The following is a 13,617-nucleotide window of genomic DNA, read 5'->3' on the forward strand; positions in this document are numbered from 1 at the left end:
GGAAGATAAGGCCCTCCATTCAGCCTTGCATTATGTACCTTCTGTATGGAGCCATAAAGTTCTAGGATCTCAGCAGAAGGTCATGGCTGACAGTAAAGTGGGAGTGTGGTGCACCTCAGAATAGGGTGACCAGATAGCAACTGTGAAAAAATGGGACGGGGGTGGGGGGTAATAGGCACCTATGCAAGAAAAAGTCCCCAAAAAGGGGACTGTCCCTCTAAAAACGGGACATTTGGTCACCCTACGTCAGAACCTACTTCAAACTCCTCCTTCCCCTTGGGCCCAAGCTGCAAAGCTGGGAGCCAGAGCTGAACTCTCCCAAAGTTGAGGGACATTTAATTCAAGCTCAACTCTCGTTAGAATAGCTAATAAAATCAGTGCAGGAGAGAAATTCACAGGTGTATCTGTGCAATTGAATTCTCCTCCTCCAGAGGGGCTCTAGGTACAGGTCAGCACACACTTACGAGTCCAGTTGAACTCAGCGTGGGAACCTGGAAAGAATTGTGGCTAACATGAGAGACTGCAGTGAACGTTCTAGAACCTGTGGTGGAGAATCTGAGCTGAGTGCAGGGCATTATATGCAGGGAAGGGACATCCAGTACAGTTGATTCATGGGATGCCCAAGGCTGGGGTACAAATTTCAAAGTGGTCACTAAAGAGTGGGCATGGGCACCCTGAGATTGAGCTGGGAGTTCCCACTACAAAAGGGCATCTGCAGTTCCCATCCTTCCACATAAGCCCTCTCAACCTGACAGGTGTAGGCACAGCCATTGTCTTGATTGCTTGGCGCTGGGGCAATTGGAACAACGCTGGTACCTCTCGTGAAATGTGAGGAACGACTTTATGTGTTTTATGAGCACCACATGGTGACAATGGTATATTTCTCTATGACTGAGGAGTCTGTGTGCACGGAGACACATGCAGGTACACACACATCAATCTGTGCTCATAAAGAAGCAGACCCAGAGATACCTACTGACATACATAGAGTCACAGAGGCAAAAGCATAGTGAGGTACACCGACGCACACAAACAGCCAGACGCAAACACACCTTCACAAAATGAAATCAGCCAAGAAGCTGGAATCAATAGTGAAATCAGACATGGAGCAAGAAGCTGAATATTTAAGTGAAGAGAGAATCCTGGACTTAGGACCAAACTGCAGTAGGTTTATGGGGAGGACAGAAAGGAGGGGAAAGAGAAAGCTGTGTGAATCAAGCCAGTTTTCTCTCCTTTCTCTTTTAAACTCCACTGAGTCAGGAGTGCTCATTAAGGATGGCTCTCATTTCCCTAATTAGACTGCCCCGCTCTCTTTGCAGGGCACCAGACCTCCGCAGTTCAGCAATAACATGACACTTGTTATTTTACAACCCAGGCGGGGGAGGAAGAGATGGCTTTGTGATGTGCTCCATGGAAGAAAGCGAGCTCAGAGAAATCTGGGAACCTGTGTGTGTGAGTCTGGGGGGAGCTGTCCCCCTTAATGAGAACTTTTCCACTCTCTCCCTCTCCCCCCATCCCTGTGTGCTCCAGTCTCTAATACACACGCACCAGGAATTACACTGAAAGGAAAGGGAAATTATTTTCTCTTTTCTCCAGGCTGTTCTTCAAAGCCAAGATGTTTGGGAGTTGTTTTTTTTTTTAAACAAATGAGGGCTGGGGTTTTTAAAACAACCTTTGGGCAAAGGTGCCTCAGGCAGGGCTGGAGCTGATCCAGTCTCGATGCTGAAGAAGGACTTGGTGGCAGTGATGGTGAGATATAAGAGGCATCGACTGCTGGACTGGATAGGCACCAGTCCATGCCGGGATGGTGTCCTGTTGAGGCAGGCCATTCATCCGGTTTTAAACCAAACAGTCCCCCCCATCTGGACGTGGTTTTGTCTGGTGTCAGACAGAGGACACTATTTTGAAGAGCATGACATTCCGCCTCCACCGGCATGGCCTCGCACGCACACGCTAGCGGGGGCGGGGTCATGCCAGTGGGGTAGCCCCAAGCCCTTCCCAGACATACCAGAATGCCCTGTCTTCTGGGAACGCATGAGAGGCCACCCTCATCCTGCCTCACAAACAGCGCAGTCTCAGTTTGGTTCCTGACCCTGCTCTTTCTTTCGGCCATCCTGTTTGAAATAATAACAGACATTTGACCTGGATTTCATAGTCTCAGTATCACTTTGCCTCTCTGCCTCAGGATTTATCTGGCCCTCATCCCTTTTGTAGCCAAGCAAATCAGAGACAATAATGGACATTAGCCTCTGAATAGTACAGAGCCACTATCCCCACTGGGCAGATGAGCAATGAGGCAGAGGGAGGGTAAAGTGACTTGCTCACCATCACACATAGGGTTGCCAAGCCTCCAGGACTGTCCTGGAGTCATTATGTCATGCGATGAAACCGCCAGGCCTACGTCCCACCAACATTGGCAACCATAGTCACACAGCAGGTCTGTGGCTGAGGTGGGAATTGAACCTAAGTTCCAGTCCCCTGTGCCATCTTTCCTTTGGACTACGTGCCTGACTTGTGTTGCGTAGCGCCTTTCACCAGAAGTAATCTTTGTGAAGTCAGTGATATTACTGATGTGCTCAAGTGCTTTGCTGGACTGGGAACAGAGTGCTCGGCACCTGACAGGTTAAAAGCCCTTACTCATAGATTGGAATGAATTTTGCCAAAAAATAACGTATCCCCTTCATAAAGCTCTGCAGATCCACTCTACACTGTGGGGTGGGCAGTAAGTCTGTTTTCATTTTCTCCAGATCAGCAATGAAGCCATTTTTGCTCAATTTGTGTCCAATTTAAATAACTTGTCATGTATTTATTAGTAATATTACAGCATTGCCTCGATGGCCTAATCAAGATCAGGGCCCCATTATGCTAGGGCTGTGAGAGACAGTCCCTGCCTTACAATCCAAGGGATATGGGTGAGAGCAAGAAAGTGCTATTGGCCCCATTTTACAGTTACTGTGTCATGAAGATATTAAATGACTTGCCCAAAGTCACACAGGAAATGAACTCAGAACTCCTGAATCCCCGTCCAGTGCCTTTAGAGCAAGGCCTCCTTAATTGTCTTCACTGTGCACGCACGATTGAACACAGCAACACACTCATCTATATACATACACAGTCCAGTGATATACACTCAGTCCATTCATGCATACACACACACACAATCTCCCCCATGCTCACACACTGTAATCTCTCTAACACAATGTAAGATCTCTCTCTCTCTCTCTCGCAGACACACACACAGTTCCCCATGCTCTCTTTCACACACATACAAAGAGGCGCAGGCAGACAGGTGGACTGGGAGGAATAGGCACTCTGCAAAGAAATGGCCATTTGCAGCTACTCGTAATCACACTGGTTGAATTCCACATATTAAAATAAGCAGCACATGCAGAGCAGGAATTTATGCGGTGCCTATGTGGTGCTCTTTTGCAAAAACACAGACTTAAAAGAAAATACCAGCACCTTCTGCCCCCTTCTCGTTGTTCCATTCTGTCCCCCAAAAAGCATGCGTGTCCAGCAGCATGGCGGTAATTTTAAGATCTGTCTGGCCCAGATCCGCTACGGTGGCAGCTTTGGTGAGTCTGGAGAGGCAGATTTCTCTCTCTCAGTGTTTGGAAACATGCTGGCTGCCAATTCATTCCAAGGGAGCCTGTCTCCCCCTCTTTGCTTCCATTCTCTGGAAAGGGCAAGTAAGCCTTGAAACGTCTGGCAGGCTGACTGAATAACTGTGCCAGGAAGCAGGCAAGGTGGTGCCAACAGCAACGTGCTCGCTCTGAAGCCAGAGAAAGAAAGAGAGAGACTGGAAAATTACATAAGTCTCCTGAGAGAGAGTCTGTTCATTTCCTGTTGCTGACTTTCTGGTGGGGAAGATGAATATGATCAGGAGTGGTACAATTCTGTAGTGGTCCTTGTATAAATCAGCCCACACAGCCATTGGTGAGTGGAGGAAAACGGGGAAGCGTGGGGGGAATTACGCATGGATTTCGCATGAATTGGTTTAGGGGCTGGTTGTTTTTATTGGGGGACAATAGCACGTACTGTTCTGGTCTGCCGGGTGGTGACCCTGATTCAACAGCTGGTTTGTACCACAAGTGAAAAATGAATTTGGTGGCCTAACCCAGCTCACCTGTGAACATTTCCCAGCGTTACAAAATCACCAGTACTCAATTTGGAGTGATTTGATCAGTTGGCAGTGTCATATCAGAAGGGACCCAAGATTGGAATAGTTGAATCTGTTCATGGGTCAGGAGTGAGGGGCATTGGCAGAGCTAATTGTGGGGAGCCCAGGGCTGAAATACCAAGGAATGTTCTGTCTCTGTAAGACGGAGATATTTTTGGCAGAGCTGGGAACAGGGTGAAGCCAGCCTGCAATGTACTTAGCTGATGCCCCCCCCTTCCGCCCCACCTTATTTTCCTCCACACTAAATTCTGACATGTGATATTAAGACCAAGAAATTCTCCATGCTCAGGAAGCTTTGTACATTGAAAACATTGCAGACAGTCTGTGCCATTCAGAGTGAGCATTTATGCCATCAGAATGGGGGTAAGGTGGGGATTGAGGGATGAGTGCTTCTGAGTTGCTAGAACCCTTTTGAGGTGAGAATTCCTTGCACATGCCTCAAACAAAGGGGGGGGGGGGGGGTGAGGGGCAGTGTGCCAACAAAGACACCCCCACCCACAGCTCCTCCAGGAGTCCAGGTCAGCAAGCCAGCCAAGCCAAGTCTGGATCTTCAGTCAGCACAGCTGGAGAAGCAGTGTCATCCCAAGCTGTCCATCATGCCAGCGCTTGAGAAGCAAGGACTGCCATGTGTTATGGGGAAGAGAGGAGAGTGTGTGTGCGTGTGCGTAGTGCACATGGGGGGAGGAAGAGGCTGGCTTTCCTAGTTTGGTTAAAACCCACTTCAGCCTCTTACACAACACACACAAGGTCCCATGAGCTTGGTAACAGCCTCCCTCATGCTATTGTGTGGCTGACCTGCTTAAATAAACTGTGTTATTTTAAGCAAGGGCAGCTGAGCATTTGCTGAAGCTCCTTCTCTCTCTTCCCCTCTCCCCACCCGCCCTTTCCCACTGCTTCAGTTTCCCATCCCACCCCACTTTTCTTTACACAGCGGGATTAATCCATCAAACCAAATGGGGGGGAGGAGGAGGGGCAATGATACTGCACTCCAGTGAGCACTGAAGAGGCCCCCATTCATGGGTCAATAAAACCAGGGAGGACTCTCAGATTTAATCAGCCAAGGAGCTCTCCAGCACTGGAGACAATTAACATCAAAGAGAGAGAGAGAGAGACAGGGAGAGAGGGAAGGCAGTTTGGAAATCCAAGTACAATTTTTTCTTTAAAAGACAGGAAGGCTAAGAATGAAGGGAGGGGTGTGTGCTAGGGAAGAGGGCACTCAGATGGCCCAGTGAAAGGTATGGAGTAAGAACCAATAAAAGACAGATAGAGAGGGAGAGAAGGAGTGGCCCACCTGAAGGACGTGATCCCCTGAAGTTCCCCATAATCTCGTTCCCCATTTATAACTGGTAGTACTGTTGCTTACATTCTATCTACATTAGAGAGGAACCTGAATTTAAAGAGACACAGCCCTGAACTTGAGGAAGACTGGGGACAGATCCACAGCTAGTTTTACAGATGGGAAAACTGAGGCACAAAGCAAGGACGTGACTTGCCCAAGGTCACACCATGAGTTAATGGTAAAGCTGGGAATAGAACTCAGGAGGCTTGGCTCCCTGTTTTAACTACTAGACAAACTACCTTACTGATGCTACCATAGAGACTGCTCCTGCCATCACTTATTACAGCACGTATCCTTGCCCCCATGCAGACGCCTGTTGGCTTGAATGGGACGCTGTATGGGAGTCAGGATATACATATGCATATTGCATCCGATGAAGTGAGCTGTAGCTCACGAAAGCTTATGCTCAAATAAATTGGTTAGTCTCTAAGGTGCCACAAGTACTCCTTTTCTTTTTGCATATGCACAAGAGTAACTTTTGCAGGATTTGACCCGTAAGGATGCAGTTACACATCTGTAGTATCATAATGATCTGAGCAGTTAGAGCTTTAATTTGTTATCAACCATTGTGCAGGTGTGCAATAGGCTGGCAGTGTGTTCCTGAAAAAATAAGTACCTTCTTAACAAATGGTTATCCTGTTGGAAATGCTAAGTGGGCTCTGCTGCCTCTATTCGAGATGACTCATTACCCCATCCAGATATAAGCAATGGGCTATCTACAGAAGACCTAGAGTGTGGGCTGAGCAGTCATCAAGGAAGAGCAACCAAGTCTGGGGAGAAGGCTTGGGCTGGATTTTGTGGATAAAGCCAAAGCCCAAGCAGGGGGGTAAGTTTTGACCCATGGCTGTGTTTGAAGCAGCATGCCATCTTCTTCACAAGGTGACAAACTGAAAAAGAAAGTGTTTTATTATTGCTGGGAAAGGGGGTTGTTGGGCAGGGCTCAAGACACAAATTATTTCACATTAGCTTCATGCTTACAAAAATCCCTTCACCCCTAATTGGCCTTACATAATTCCACTATGCAGCACTCTTTGCAACTTCAGGAGCACCACTAAGAAATATTAGACCAGTAGTTAACTGTTTCAGTCATAATTTACTGTCCTCTGAGCTACAATGAGGAGATTGAACAGAAAATCATATCCACACTGGAGCCCACCACAGCATTCCTGCTTCTAAGACTCATGCTTTTTAGACTTCTCTTTTCTAGATTTTGGTGCCCAAATATGCCACCCATTCTATAGTTTTGGCCAACTGCTATGGGGAAATGTAGCCACCCACATATAGGCTGAGGTTTTCTTTAAATTTCCCACTATTGCTCTTGCAGTGCTGCAACTTCACTGATGACAGCAAACAGTGAGAACATTACTGTAGATAAGGCAGGATTGGTATTTCACTAGGCAGCCTGGCTCAGTGAGTAAGGCAGTGGCCTAGTAATCAAAAAAACATGGGTTCTATTCCTGCCTCTACTACCACCTTTCAACTCTCTACATCCCCTTTTCCCCTCTCACTCTTGTCTAGTTATATGTGTAACCCTTCTGCCCGTCAGAGTTGGCAGCAACAAGGGTCGGGTTCAATATCTAGGGGATCCATTCCAATAACACAATGCAAACCGGCTCGAGCCCCCACCCAGTGACCTGGGACAAATATATTCCACCCCCGCTGGGCGCCTCCAAGAGGCAATACTTCCCCTCTCACAAGCACGTAGTCTGAGTGTAGCAAAAAGCCTTTTAATAACAGAGAGAAACATTGTAGCATTATGTTGGGGAAACACCACCAACAGGATTCATAACACAACCCATGAGCAAAAAAAAACCCACCCCAAGCAAACTGGGGCATGCTCTTTCCCTTTGGTTCTTGAGTCCAGCAACCCCAAATCACCCAAAGTCTCAAAAGTCCAATGACCCAAAAGTCTCTGTCCCTGGTCAGGGCAGCCCAGAGTTCAAAAGTTAATCTACAGAACTTTACCTCCCAACCTGGGTGGAGATGGGGGCGGAGGTAAGAAGCACCTTACATGATCTGAAGCTGACCGCCCCACAGCTCCATAGGCCTTCACTCCGCTCCGCCAGCCGCCCCACGAACTGCTTCGCTCAGCTCCGCGTCCCACCAGCAGCTCCCACCGTCCTATGAACTGCTCCACCAGCCTGTCCACAAGGCACTCCAGCCGTCCCACAAACTGCTACACGATATATCTTCAGGCTCCCTGACTACTTAACACAACGCTCAGTGATTTCAGCTCTTAGTCAGTTCAGCTCTTTGGTGAATTCAGCTTGTAGTAGGGGAGCCTCAGTGCTGGTGCACTATTAGCCCAAAGTGAGCTCAGCAGCCTGTAACTAGACTTCTAATGAAATCAAAATTAGCTCTGATATTCCACAGTGGAGAGAGAAGAAAGTGTAATTAGCATGTAAGGCCCTCACCAAGGGGCCCATGCCACCAAGTATTAATACTTGTCCCCAGCCTCTCTCAATTCACAGAGTTTTGGAACCCATGACCCTTGCCTAGCTACTTAGTTGATGGTGAGTCCCTCCATCATAACAAAAGACCAAGTACAGTTCCAAACACAGTTCCCATAATCAGGGTAATAACAATTTATTCTTCCTGCCCCAATAACAGAGACACTGGGGACCCCACAGCAGCCAAAGTGACCATTTGGGCAGCTATGGCCTCATTCTAGGCGGGCTGGGTGTGCCTATGCAAATGAGATTGGCCCCTGAAGTTCTTTTCCACAATTTGCCACACCTCACCACCAGATGTCAGGGTGGAGCTCATCCTGACACTGCTTACATAGGATAAATGCTTCAGGGAAGAGACTGCTACTTTTTATGTATTCGTACACTTAGAAATCAGAAAATCTAGTAGCTCAAACACCAGAAGGCAAAAAAAACCCCCAGATTTATTAATTTTTAACATCTAATGATTTTTAAGCCAATCTCATGGTTTTGGGGGTGCCTGGCTCATGATTTTTGAATGTTTGGGGGTTGGCAAGACATCTCTTTTAAATATTTATGTCTTCCACAGGGACTAGGAGAGATGACATACAAGCACTATAGACCAAAACCAAATTTTCTAGTTGAAAGGCGTGTTTCATTTAAAGCAGTGGTTTGCAATCTTTTATCATTTGCAGACCCCTAAAAATTTTCAAATGGAGGAACTCTTTGGCAATCTTAAACATAACCTGCGGACCCCCAGTGGTCCATGGACCACCGGTTGAAAACCACCATTCTAAAGAAATCGAATGGAAAGAGAAAATCTCCCTAAATTTCAAGCAGTCCTAATACAGCATTACAGTTTCAGAGCTACATATACCGCCCTGGTACTTTACCCTTTCCTGATTTGAAGCATCTCTTCTGTTGAATTTTTTTTTTTTAACTCTGAAAGGGATAGTTGGGTTTCTTAATTTCCATATACTTGTCTATTGACAGATTGCATTTCTGTTCTTGGGCACAGAACTCACAAGATTTGCCTGTTTACCATGTCCAGACCTTTGTTTCCAAAGCTGCGAATTAGGAGTCGACAAAGGCAAGTGCACCTAAGAGAGGAAGCATCTGAGCTATGACCTCAGGTCAAAGGCACCAATGGAGGTTGTGATCTGTACCCCAAAGCATGCCAAGTAGGATCTGGTGAAAGCACAGGGAGAGACCAATGATTTGATGGGTGCAAGGCCTCATTACACAGGAGGTAGAGTTGGCACAGCAGTAGGGAAATGAGTCTCTCTCCTGGACTTCAAGGTGATGGGGTTGCAAGGCCTTGGCATTGCCTGGCACTAGTAGGAGTTGATTATTCTTAGGTGAGAAAGAACTAGTTTAAAGCACTCTCTATTCTATTCCACCCAGTTCCATCTGCCCCACTAGGCTCCTCTTCCCACTATATAGTTTCACCAAAGGTTTGCAGCCACAGAGCACTCATTTCTATGTTTGTTCATGTGTTGGCTATCTCAGAACTCTCCTCGGGTTTGGCAGTTACCACAGGTTTGGGCACATTAGAGACAACCTGACGGATCAGGAGGAAGCGAGGGAACATTGACTTGGGTGAACAGCCGTCTGTGTATCGGTTACATCTAAATTGCAGCTGTCTGGATTTGAGGAGGACCGGAAGGGGGCACAGAGCAGGCCCCGGCTTTTTGTCTTGTGCACTGAACTTTGGGATCCTCTTTCCTTCCGTCCACCCACTCTCTTTCTGTCACATACATCCCCCCTCACCCTGTGTTTATTTTCTCTTTCGCCATCTCATTTTGTCCCAAAAGGCTCCTCTCTAAGAGCAGCTCCTTTAAACAGTGAGGGGAGGGAGCCTCTCAGAGCTCTGAGGTAAAATGCCTGGGAACACATCCCCCATCACCTTTCCTCCTTTTCACTGCACAGTCTCTCTACCATCCCCCTCCCTCTTCCTCAGCAGGTACCTCCAGAGCAGTGGTTCTCATCCTGCAGCTGCGTACTAAAAAAAAATCCAGGTCCCAGCTGCCCTGCCCAGCATGCAGTGAGGTCCGGGGTCCGGGTCTCAGCTGCCTGGCCCCGCGCTTAGCGGTGACCAGGGCCTGGCTGCCTGGTCCCACGCTTGGCAGGGCCTGGCTGCCCGACCCTGTGCTTGGTGGGTTCTGGATCTGGGTCCCAGCTGGCCGGCCCCATGCCCAGGGCTCCGCTCCTGGCCCCACTCTGTGGAGGGGTCTCTGGGCGGGGGGTGCTGGGCATATGGATTTATGGGGGGGACTTAGCGGGGGGTGCTGTGGTTCTCAACCTGCGGCCCACAATGATTAATAGGTTGAGAACCATTGCTCCAGAGTAACCTTAGGAACAATACCCCAGCATGACCAACCCTTTGGTCTCACTCTGGCAGCTGGTTTCCATTAAATGTTCTTAAGCACTAAGAATTCTCTCTCACCCGCTCGTCTAAAAGTGTTATTATGTTTCCTTTCCTTTCTTTCTGCTTCCAAAGGAGGGGAAGGGGCAAACTGACATCAAGAAAGAGACCACAGGACCTGATCCTGCTGCTGCATGCACAGCAGTCCCATCAAAGACTGAGTTAGCCACCAGTTGAGTTATTTACTTGCCCACTTATGTACCCGTTGAGTTACTTACCATGTTTCCATGCCCTACTGCCTAGCTGCTGCAGCTCTCTAGCTAGGCCACTAGCATAGCTGATGACAGGGGACGCTGTTGTCCCTCGGAGCACAATTCCTCCATGAACAAATTGCACATAAGTGGGCCCAAGATCTAATGTGGGTTGACTTATGCAGGGTTGCACACCCAGCTGTAAATAACAGAGAGCTCTGAGCTGGTTATGAGAGAGGTTGGTTGCTGGCAAAGGTAGTAGGTTGGACTTCATGGGGAAAGTGCACTGAGCTGGGAGCCAGGAGGTGTCACATTCAAATGTCACCCTTATGAGCTGTTTACATTTCTGTGTATCCTTGTTGTTAAAGAAGGCTTCATACCATTGTGATGCTGACAGGCACGGTGCCAGCTCATGCCAGAGACTCAGGCAAATTCGCTTGTGTATTAGTATAGATCAAGTAATGGTTAGATGGTGTAAGAGTGTATTGGGTGTTTAAACTTCATGAAAAAGAATGGGATGTTATTTGCATTGTTTTCACTTATTTATATCCCATTATAATATAATCGCAAACATTTACATTGTGTATACCCCTGTAACTAAATAACTCATCAAAGGAGAAAGAAACCCTTTGGAATGCAAATGAAGAACTTTAACAGAAAATGCTAATTTCAAAGCAAGTGGTCATTGTGTGTGATGATCAAGGTCAAGTGCATTCCTCACTCACCATCATCACAGCAAAAGCCCGTGTGAGTAGAGAGACTGTCAGCTTGTTTTCTGTTGGAAGAAGCTATAAATATGTATTCAAAGAAAGATCCTGTATCTCTGACTGTTTGAACTCTTACAGAGGAGGATACCAGATTCAAAGCCGAGATCCCCCAAGACAATCTGGGTACCCTGAAAACACTTTTGGGAAACTGGCAGTTTATTCCATCACTGCTTCCATTTAGACCTACAAATTGTGATTCACCTGTTAATAATTTTTTTATCTGCTTTAACCTTGCAATAACTCTCATTTCTTTTTCTTGGCTAATAAACCAATAGTTAGTTTACAATAGAATTCGCTACCAGCATTATCTTTGGTGTAAGATCTGGAGTACCAATGGATCTGAGGTAAGTGGCTTGCCCTTTGGGACTGGGAGCAACCTGATGTGGTGTGATTTTTTGGGGGGGGGCGGTTAGGGACCTTTATTCACAAAGTCCAGTTTGTCTGGGTGGCAAGATAGACTGGAGAGTCTAAGGGGACTGTCTGTGACTCCATGGTAAGATTGGTATAGTGACCCAGGAGTTCACATTTGTCACTGGCTTGGTGAAATCTAGTTATAGAACACACCACTAGTTTGGGGTGTCTGCCTGTTTTTCTGACAGTCTGCCCTGAGATAGGCACTCTGTGATGGGGTTATCCAGACCCTCTGATGCCCCCTTCTGGAGGCCTCGTGGCCCTGCCACACCCTGCCCCCAAAAAAGGGCAGTGGAGAGGGTCCTCCAAGATGCCTAGAGTGGTTGTGTGGGACACAGCCAATCAGGGCCCAGCAGCCTAGTATAAGAAGAGCTGCAGGGCCACTAGACATTCAGTTACTTGCTGGAACTGTAGTAGTGTGGTGGGGGGAAGAGTGCATGCATGTGCCCTTTGCTGGTTGCTTGGACTCCATTAAGACAAGGCCCTGAGATATGGGTGAAGATGGTGTAGGGCTGTGGGGACATAGCAGTCATCTGTTTTGTCCCTTTAACTATCTACAGGGTCCTGGGGCTGGGACCTGGAGTAATGGGTGGGCTGGGTACCCCCATTAGCTATGGGAGCAGTGGTCTGGATATTGAGGCACCCCAGAGAGGGAACTGAACTAGAGTGGCCTAGCTGGAGAGCTGCAGCCAGAAAGCTCAAGAGGGTGAAGACATTGTCTTCAGGGAGGGAACTGTGGGGCACTGCTCTATCCCAGAGCAGGGACAAACTGAAAGGGGGAGAATGCAGGCACATGCACTTACTTAAGGGGGTGCTCATGAGAGGTGAGTCAGCCCTGTTACACACTCTCAGTTGTGAGCAACTCCAGACATAGGTGCTGACTCTGGGTGCTCCAGGGCTGGAGCACCCATAGGGAAAAATTGGTGGGTGCTCTGCACCCTCTGGCAGCCAAGCTCCCGCCTGCCTCCTCCTCCCCTGAGTGCTCCATGTCCCCACTTCTCCTCCTAGTGCTTGCTGCCACAAAACCATTGTTTTGTGGCATAACAAGCTCTGGGAGGGGGAGGAGTGGCAATACAGTGCCCTCAGGGGAGGAGGTAGGGAAAGCGCCAAGATTTGGGGAAGGGGTTGGAATGGGGTGGAGTCGGGGTGGGGACTTGGGGAAGGGGTTGGAATGGGGTGGAGTCGGGGTAAGGACTGGGGGAGGTGGGGTCGAGGACCCCCCTCCCCCCCAGACCCAGCAGAAGTTGGCACCTATGACTCCAGACAGTTATCCTAGCAGGCTAGCAAGTATCCTTTCCCCTGTTGCACAAGTAAGCTAAATGAGAAGCTGAGTAATGATATTTTGCGCAGAGCTCAGAATCTCACCCAAGACTCTAACGACAGGCTCAAGTCTTATCCACTCAGCCCCAGCTCCTTTCAAAATAAGCTTGTCAAGTCCATGTCCTTGCCTACCCACTCTGTAACTGCTGCTCAATGTTTTCCTCTCAGAGCCAGGAATAGAACCAAGGAGTCTTGATCCCAACTTATTGTTGCTGTCTGCCAGGTAATTCTGTATCCCACTGGGTCCTGTGATGGCTGGTCTACAAGAAAAGTAAGTTACTCCTGTAGCTTGTTTGGCAGCAAGTTTGTGCTGCCTGTCTGGAAGTCCTGGATTCAAATCATGATAATGCCACAACTAGTGGCAGAGGAGCAGGCTTTTGGTTAAATAAACTGGGACTCTTTTCTAGGTGTGTTTTTTTTTTAAAGCTGATTTAATTTACAGAATGAGAAACATGCATTAAAAACAGGTTTTTTGTTGCATATTGCACTATAACTGATAGGTTAAAAAACATAACATGTGTGTTTCACATTTCAGTCCTTTCTCCATCTCTCTCTCTC

The 13,617-nt window shown here is 47.8% G+C and overlaps 1 long non-coding RNA gene across 1 annotated transcript; it reads left to right on the plus strand.

The window, feature by feature from the left end:
* The first annotated feature begins 3,826 nt into the window (after positions 1-3,826).
* LOC122464168 lies at positions 3,827-13,283 on the plus strand. The gene is made up of 3 exons (XR_006288093.1): positions 3,827-3,936; positions 11,608-11,672; positions 13,234-13,283. It is a non-coding gene; the product is annotated as an uncharacterized LOC122464168 (long non-coding RNA).
* Positions 13,284-13,617: the final 334 nt, after the last annotated feature.

This window comes from Chelonia mydas, chromosome 1 (genome assembly GCF_015237465.2).
Source record: "Chelonia mydas isolate rCheMyd1 chromosome 1, rCheMyd1.pri.v2, whole genome shotgun sequence".
NCBI classification, from domain to species: domain Eukaryota; kingdom Metazoa; phylum Chordata; order Testudines; family Cheloniidae; genus Chelonia; species Chelonia mydas.